Genomic DNA, 9,688 nt, shown 5'->3' on the forward strand with positions numbered 1-9,688 from the left:
AGTAGCTTGAAGTAGCACCATGAACTTATGGGTCGGGTACTAAAACAGCAAAACATGACATCTTTAATCTGCACGTGCATGGTAAATTTATCTAATTTCTTATTGCTCCATAAGGAATAGTACATTGAGGATGTAGGTGGAAAAACATGGGGAGGATGCTTTGGCTTCCTGTTGAATTTATTTTGTGCTGACAAAAGCGGTTAATCTGTTCATCATAAACCTTTCAGTGCGACACCTGCAGCACCTTAATATTGGTCTACTTTTTGTTTCCGCAGCTGACAATGAACATGACAATTCTGATTATACTAACTATACAATTTCATAATTACTAATGATTTTCAAAGTTTTGTTCTCTTTAAATAACCAAGACTCTCAGGTTTACATATTTTAACAGCCCATGTCCAATCATGTGCTTTTTTTTTTTTTTTAATTGATCATACACTTGCTGGCCAAAAAAGTCACAATTTCGGGTGTGACAAATTATATGCTGCAAACAAAAATAAGGAAATTGAACAATTTAAAAAAAAAAAATTAAGAATCCTTTAAGGCATTATCAAAACCTGGAATGTGCTGGACCATCAACTTTGAAATGTGGTTATTTGTGAAAGTAAGAGCATACACACTCAATGTGATTACAACTCACAGAATTATAACTACACAGCTGTGTGATGATAGGAAAACCATTAGGTAGTGCAACTCATCAGAAAAACAGGTGTGGGAGTATAAAGACTGGATTGTGGAGCAATACAGAAAAATCTTGTGGTCTGATGATTTCAGATTAACCACATTCCAGAGTAATAGGCGTGTCAGGTTGAGAAGGGAAGCTCATGAAGTGGTACCCATCATGCATAGTGTCCAATGTACAAACCTCTGTGTGACAGTGTTATGTTCTGGTGTTGCTTCAGTTGCTCAGGTCTCGACTCAGCAACATTATGTCACAATAAAATGAAGTCAGCTGATGACATGAATGTACTGAATGACCAGGTTATCACATCCGTGGAGTTTTTCTTCCCTGATGACGTAAACCAATTCCTGGACGCCGATTGTGAAAGAGTGGTTCTGGAAGTATGAGCAATCATTTTTACACATTAACTGCGTGCTGTTATGAAAGCTGAAGGTGATTAAATGAAATCGTAGAGTGTTGGCCAGGCAGTGTATTTATATATAAAATGTAAAAATGCTTTTAACATGTGTAAGATCTTTTGCTCGGGTGGCACAACACACACACAAACATGAGATAAGCTCTTATGGGAAAAGGACTTGTATGCATAGTGAATTCTGCCACAGGTTCAATAAAGAAGTAGTAATTGTACCTTCTAAGCAAATGCATGCAACATATCATACCGATACCAATTAGCTGGAAATACACAACACCAGCTCATGCATTATACAAATTAACCCAACCCTAGAAAACATATAACAGTACTTTTGCAGGAGGCTCAATGAATTAGATTAGATTCGACAGGCTTGTTATTCAGTTTCTTGTTGAAATTTTTTAACCTCTTTTTTTTAGATTTTACTAAGATATACTGACGCATACAGTAATTATACCATATATATCAGTCCTGTGTCATGCCAGCAGTAAAGCATCCTGAAACGATTCATGTGTGTGGTTGCTTTTTAGACAAGCCAGTGGGCTCACTCATGATTTCGGACAGATCGGTACAAAAAAATTCTCTGAAAGCAACTTCTCCCAAGAACAGTTTGGTGACGAACAGGCAAAAGTAATAACTATGTGGCTCGGAAAACAAAACATCAAAATTTTGGGTCCATGGCCATGAAACCCCTCAGACCTTAATCCCATTGGGAACTTTTTAGAAGCTGGTGAACAAACAAACTACCACAAATTCAGAGAAACTCCAAGCATTGATTATCAACACTGCAAATACTGACTGTTTGCAGAAACTCAATGTAATTGTCAATAAAAGCCTTCGACACTTATGAAATGCTTGTAATTATACTTATCATAGTAACATCTGATGGAAATATCAGCGAAAAAAATTAATCAGCAGATTTTGTAAAAACTAATAGTATTTGTGTCAAATAGTTTTTTGCCAGGAGCGAATCATTTGAGATAACTTATTAAGGTTTACATCGAAGCTGTCAACATCAAAATGTCTGATTTGTTATTTCTGTTTATCTTTTATCTCGCAAGTCATTATGAATTCGTCATGGGATTTCAAAGATTTGGTCTTGACCATGTAGAGTACCACACTGATCGCAGGTGTTCCAGGCAACCTGCTGTCCCTCTACGTCTTAATCCGAAAGGTGAAAGAAGGCGCCACACTGACTGACATGCTCCTCCTCAGCCTCAACATTTTCGGATTTGATTTTCTTCTTTTTGTTCCCCTTTCGCTTTAAAGAGACAGCTGAAATGGGATGGAGAATGAGCAATTTCCTCTGTCCGTTTTCAACTTACATTACATTGATCAACTTTTATACTAGTACCCTACATTTAGGACATTAAGTACAAAATCAAGCAACATCCTCGATATGCTGTAATAGTCAGTGTCATAATTTGGGTGGTCAACCTGGCCCACTGCAGCATTGTTTATTACATGCAGTACCACTTCCTAAACAAAAAAAATCCTGGACTTGATCCTATCACCTCTTTTTTAACCTATAGATATTTTACTCAAGAACAGAAGAACATTATCGTGCCTGAGTGTCTAGGAATTAGCATATTGGCCATATGTGTGCCACTGTTTATCTGCTGTTTTTGCTACTGTATATCACCATCACCATTTACAGACTCCCCAAGTTAGACAACATCAGTCCGATGAAGTGTTCCAGGGCCATTGCACTTGCCATATTTACCGTTCTACATTTTATTATTTGTTTCCTGCACTTCAGTGTTTACCATATAGTAAGTTACATTCTTAGGGACAGCCCTGACTGGAGAGTGTTTCCCCTGCTATTCAGCAGCCTAAGCCCCTGCCTGGATCCATTTGTGTACTATTTCTCCTCTAAAGCACTGCAAAACACATTTAAGGACAGCATGCAAGGAATCCTCATGTGGCTGAAGCACCTCCAATGGAAATTCATATGTAATAAAAGCTCTGGTCAAACCCAATAGTAACTCACAAACAGACCGTAATAAGTCCTAGAATATTCCCAGTTAATCTTATCTGTTTATGTATCCACTTGACCAGTATAACATACTGTCACGGTTAGCCACCAGAGGACGCCATGCTCCCTGACTCCATTTTGTTCGCGATGTTATCTCCTAGCCTGTGTTTAGCCTAGCCTGTGCTTAGCCTAGCCTAGGTTTTGCCTAGCCATGTGTTAGCCGCTAGCCAAGTGTGTCTCCAAGTCATGTCTAGCACTTAATCTTGTTTAACCCCTTGTCTTAGTTTAACCCCTTGCCTTAGCGTAGCTCTTGTTTGGTTTAGTTTAGTTTAGTTATTGCACTATTTGGATCCTGTTTTGCTTAGCCTTTGGTTTCTCTTGGACCCTGTGTTGCTGTCCCTTATTTACCTTATGTGAGTGGTTGTTCTGTCTTACTTTATTAAAAGACCTTTTCCCACCTCATCACCTCTTTCGCTATATGTTTCTCAAAACCCACACACAGCACCCGCTACAGAATGCCAGACCGAAAAAGTAGTATAGCGGAGGGGCCTCCCCTGGATATTTTTTTTTTGGGGGGGGCTATAATCGTGACGTCGGGGCAAGCAGACCCCGTGGGTGGCCGGCTTGCCATCCAACGGAACAGCGTAAGGCACGCAGGGACGACGCCCTGCAGTGCTCAGTGGCAAGAGACTGGAGAGGGCGAGCGAGCAACGCAGCAGGACTGGAGAAGCTCGAGGCTGGCTATACGACGCGTGCCCCCACAGACACAGGACGATGGAACCAGGGGTGAGGAAAACCCCAGTTGGTGTGCCAGCAAAAGGGGCACGGTGTGAAGCACCAACAGCAGAGGTGAGTGCTCCAACAGTTGGCTGGAGAGCTCATCCAGCAGGTCAATGCGTGACGGGCAAGCAACGATCATAAGCGCATGCAAACCCTGCTGGAGTTGGGTGCACGGCTCCAGGACCAGCTCGTTTAGATTGACTGTACAGGTCCAGAATTTTCAGTTAGCCTCAGAAGAGGCTCCGGTCTGCCAGAGAGCCCAGTGGCGGGCTCCGGTCTGCCAGAGAGCTCAGTGGCGGGCTCCGGTCTGCCAGAGAGCCCAGTGGCGGGCTCCGGTCTGCCAGAGAGCCCCGAAAGACATGAGCTAGCTTAGTTGCAGCCCAGCTTCGTCGATAACATCGAGCTTCCATCTCGGCCCTGCGTCGTTGACGGCTTTAAGCTCCCACCGCTGCCCTGCTTCACCGACCTTTATTACGTCGTCCTGCCGCCCGGACTCGCTGACGATCCTGTCCCCCTCACTCCGCCGCCCGGACTCGGCAAAGACCCAGCTCCTGTGCCCTTCGCTCCGCCGCCCGGACTCGGCGACGACCCAACGCCAATGCCAGCCCTGCCACCCTGCCCAGGGGACTTGTGCTGCAGCCTCTCTGTCAGGAGGACCAACACCGGACCTTGGGGAGGGTGCCCTGGAACACCATTTGGCGCTCCGGTGTAGCGCCTTTGGAGGTGGGTCATGTCATGGTTAGCCACCAGATGGCGCCATGCTCCCGGACTCCATTTTGTTTTCTTTTGTGTTTCCTGTGTTTCCTTGGTTGTCCTTGAACTTCATTTCCCAGAGTGCAACTCGGTCAGGTGATGGGGAGCACACCTGAACCAAGGTAAGCTAATTAGTTTAGTTATAAATAGTCTCTCAGTTTAGTTTCCTTTGTCTGGCATCTGTTGTGTTAGCTTGCTATCAAGTTAAGTGGGTGTTATGTTTCCATGCTCTTGGTGTTACACCACTCCCCTAGCTGGTTTGTGTTCTTGGTTTGGTTTTGTTTATGTATGGTAATGTTTTGTTCCTAGTTTGTGATGTTATCCCCTAGCCAGAGTTTAGCTTAGCCTGTGCTTAGCCTAGCCATGTGTTAGCAGCTAGCCATGTGTGTCTCCAAGTCATGTCTAGCACTTAATCTTTTTTTAACCCCCTGTCTCAGTTTAACCCTTGCCTTAGCGTAGCTCTTGTTTAGTTTAGTTATTGTACTGTTTAGATCCTGTTTTGCTTAGCCTTTGGTTTCTCTTGGACCCCGTGTTGCTGTCCCTTATTTACCTTATGTGAGTGTTTGTTCTGTCTTCCTTTATTAAAAGACCTTTTCCCACCTCATCACCTCTTTTGCTATATGTTTCTCAAAACCCACACACAGCACCCGCTACACATACATGCTTGTGTTATGTAAATCTAGCCTTTATTCATCACATACGTTACTGCAAAGTGAAATTCTTTATTCTTCTCATATCCCAGCTTTTGTTAGTGAGCCTGGAGCAGACAGGGCCTTGCTCAAAGGCCCAACAGGGGCATCCTGGCGGAGCTAGGACTCTAACCATTAACCTTCTGATCAGTAACTCAGAGCCTTTACACTCTGAGCCACCATCGCCAAGAGAACTGCTATGATGGAACGTCAGAAATATTCTTTTTAAGATTTCATTTTACCATAGCCCATCGTGAATGCTATTTTCATTAAGTTCATTAAGGTCTATAAGAAATAAATTAAAGCTAAATTAAAATGTCTCTTTCCATGCTGATCCGAAAAATTATCTGATCCTTGACATGCTGTAAAAACCATGACCAGTCCGAACCATGGGATTTGTAATCCTGGGTATGATGCGGATGGTACGTGGTGTTAGCGTGCTAGGTGGTTTTATATAGAGCCCCTATACTGGGTGGTTTTATATAGAGCCCCTTTGCAGGGCATCGTAGGGGAAGCTGTGTGTGTGAGCTGCGGAAGTGTTTGTGCAAACTTTCAGGAGAGTTTCCCATTTGGAGATAAGGTGGGGTGGTAATAAAACAAAAACGAAACTCCAACACTGAACACAGACAGGAAAACACAGAAATCCCCTGGCTCCTTGAGATAAGGTTAAACTCTTTCCTTTGACTTTTTACTCAATTTCTCTTCAGTTTTTTTTTTTTGTTTTCTTAATCTTATATACAGAATATGTATATGGTTATAGACAGTGGTAGCTCAGAGGGCTATGTACTGTATATGTGACAAATAAAGGCTTAACTTATCTCATATATAATTATTTCTTTATTTTATTATTTTGTTACTTTAATTTTGTCTATTTCGTTTATTTGCTGTAAATGTTATTGTACATTTCGTTGGTTTTTTTTTCTTTGGTTGCATTCCTTGTGCTATATGAAATGTCTGAAATAAATAAATTAATTAATTTTTTTTTTTTTTTTTAACCAGGACAAAATGCATTAGGTGGCTTTTATTAAATAGGTCCCGTGTATAAATGCTTACTTGTATTAATTGTATATGGCAGAATTTTGTCCGGCATTAGCTCATGTTTTATTAGGTTTAGTTCAGTTATATTTACATAAGCTTGTTTGGGCCCCTCTTCTGTCATTGCTTGATAATATCCCTAACAATACATAATCAAGACATCTGGTAGTAAACCAAACAACATAGCAGAAGGGAAAGAGCGACTTATCCAGAGTGCTTTGTAATTTCCATCATTGGATAGATCCTTACACTCCGTGACTAGGTTACTAACCAAGTACCAACTAGATACTAACTAAATACATAATTTTTTATTTATTAAAAAAATTGAATAATTATACTTAATAATATAAATATAATGTATACTATTGTACCATAGTTTGTTTTAGTAATTATTATTATTGTTGTTGTTTCCGTTGTTGTTGTCATTGTTGTTGTTAATGATAATAATGATGCTTTATTAAAGATAAATTATTTTATTATCCCATGTAATTACTCCATATTTCCTCAACCTCAGTCATTTAAAAGTCAGTACAGTACTGTGTAAAAGTTGTCCACCGGTCATTTACTACACTGTGCCAAAAGAAGAAGGGTGCCACAAAGAACACGTTCTTACAACTGCATAGAATTTAAGCATCTATGCCATCAAAGTGGACATGGATGCGTTCCAGCAAAGTGTCTTCGCGCAGATTTCAAATTATTTTATCCATTTTATAACGGCAGCGCATTGAAAACACAAAGAAAATGAGTGCTCAGTCACCTGAAATAAGTGAACCATATTAGAAAACGCTATGTTGATATAATTATCATATTCATCTGCATGCTTTTTATCATCCTTTTGATGTCAGATTTGTTATTACTGTCCATTACTTTTTTAAATAACAGACAAAAGAAAGGAGGAGTTATCAGAACATCTAGAATGACAAGGTATGCTCAGAATAGCCCTTAATAATAGGAACAGTTGGATCCAGACAAATGGCTGTTTTAAGTTGTACATTGATTAACTCTTCTGTCCGGTGGTGTTAGCTATAAAATTAGCAAACTACCAGCACACATTTTGGGCATAAAGTGTGTTAGTTCCAGCCAATCTGCCCTATTAAACTGAGACCATGGCGAGAATAGCCTTATCCATGTGATCTATAGAGTGTCATAGTTAGGTCTGATCATTTAGGGCTTTAGGCCAGAATATTTTAAGCTTAGCCCAGAATATGTCTGCCTTGAGGTGGAGGTGTCTTACAGCACCTGACAGAGCCGAATTTTATTTGAAAACAGCGTCTGTGGGAGGGAACAGTGGAGGAATTTGGTGTTACACAATGTTGGAAGATGAGCAAGTCCCGATGTCAAAATAAGCTTTGTTTACGAAAAATTATCTTAACTTTTGTTGAATTCCAAGAAAAAAAAATCAAGAAAATCCGGCTAGTCAAGTCACGATCTCAGTTCAATTTAGTTCAGTTAAAGTAGGCTTCGCTGGCATGATCATAATAAGAAACCTTATTCTCAAAGGCTATGAACAAAAAAGCAATAACAGTAGATTTAACAATACATGAATAAAAAATAAAAAGTTCCAAAGTTGGAAGCATAGCATTGTCCAAGATGTCTTGGTATGCTGAATCATTAAGATTGCCCTTCACTGGGAATAAGAAGCCGTGACTGAATTCAATAATTAACAGGTTTGGCCGAATACTTTTGTCCATATAGCGAACATTAACGTCTGACTTCTTCTGAAAAGCATAAGTATTCCGAAAACTAGCAGTGTTCTTAGTGGTGGCATTTGTTCACCCTATCAGTAGCATGAGTATGAGCCTTGCATTTTCAGTCAGCAACAATACTGGGAAACTGAACAGCATCCAAAAGATGAATCCATGTCCATATGGGTCAAATAGTCAAACCACAGCCTGTGTCCACCTTCCTTCCAGGGTTTGTCACACTAGTGACAAACACTGGTAAAAGGAAAAAGTATGTCTCATGGAGTCATAACCACTCTGCCCTCCCCAGTATCCAGCAGACTCAACACCAAGAGCTCCTACAGGGGTGCAATGAGCAGGAGGAACACTTTCATGGCCTGATCCAGACACAGAAGGAGGACCAGCAGATGTTCCAGCAGAGCCTGGTGCTGACCAGGGGTACACTTGTGGGAGGCTTGTCTCACCTCACCATGGCCAAGATAAGGCCACACAACAATCCAGAGGTGTTTGTTAGGGTATTTGCTCACACAGCAAACAACTTTACATTACAGAAAATTGATCGCAAATGGATTAGGACTTGGAAGGAGATGTGTCTGATTAACTTGTGATTAGAACCATCTATGATATACAATCTCCACTTAGATCAAGAACGTCAATCAGGTCAAGTCAGGTCTAGGCCTGGAAAACATGTCTCAGATTTTCAAATATTAATAAGTTATATAATCATTTATTCAGGGTAGTAGTTCATCATGCAGGGTAGTAGTTCATCATGCTTTGGTCTTTAATAAGTTAGGTAACCTGTGCAGAGACAGAGGAAATGTGTCTAGACTGGGTTTAATCTGGTAGTCATTAAATGCCACATGCCAAGACAAGACTCAAAGATTAGTCCACACCTTCCTTCTCCTTTTGGCTGATTCTCTACCTGTATCACTCCATCAGTGAAACAGTTACAGCTGTTCAATCGTTCCCAATCTCAGGTTACTGGAAACTTCTGATAAAGCTCTGTCTTTCCTCTTTGCATACTGTGGTTGGGACAACATGCAGTGTGGCTGCCGGTTTTATCAAAATGAATTCAACTCTAAAACATTTGGTTACAGTTATTCTGTATGTTAGTTCATCATTTTACTTAGAGATACAAGTTCTGTCATTCATCCGTCCACATTGAACTTTGGATCGGTGATACCTCCAATTCAGATAATTGCATAGCAATTTAATGATTTACGAAACCTACCTATAAGGTATCGTCCACAACCTCACCAACAAGTGAGGTTCGGTTTCACACTTGTAGCATTTTACAGTTTGACAAGTCAATAGACCTGAATGGTACTATCAGCTGTTGGGTTTAAAATTTAAATTTTCATACACAGGCATACACAGTACAATATGCAGTGAAATGCAGAAGAAGGGTTTTTCGGCAAGAATGAATTTCAGCTAAAAAATTGACGGTATGCATTTTGCTTTGGAAACTAAATAAGTAGTACATGAAAGAATCTTTCTTCCTCTTCCTTATTCTGTTTGCACTCTAAGCTTAGAGGAATGTTGAGTAGTGAGAATGTCGAATGTCTCAATCAAACAGTGGATCATGTACTTAGCGACTGAGCCAAACAAGGGATCATGGACTAGAATAGAATACTCCAACTAAGGTCAACGTATCTGCCTTACTTGTTTTCTGTTTTTAAT

The 9,688-nt window shown here is 40.6% G+C and overlaps 1 pseudogene; it reads left to right on the forward strand.

Moving 5' to 3' along the window:
- The first annotated feature begins 2,160 nt into the window (after positions 1–2,160).
- Positions 2,161–3,076, forward strand: LOC128513839 (free fatty acid receptor 2-like; annotated as a pseudogene).
- The last annotated feature ends 6,612 nt before the right edge of the window (positions 3,077–9,688 follow it).

The sequence above is a fragment of the Clarias gariepinus genome, chromosome 26 (genome assembly GCF_024256425.1).
Source record: "Clarias gariepinus isolate MV-2021 ecotype Netherlands chromosome 26, CGAR_prim_01v2, whole genome shotgun sequence".
Classification (NCBI taxonomy): domain Eukaryota; kingdom Metazoa; phylum Chordata; class Actinopteri; order Siluriformes; family Clariidae; genus Clarias; species Clarias gariepinus.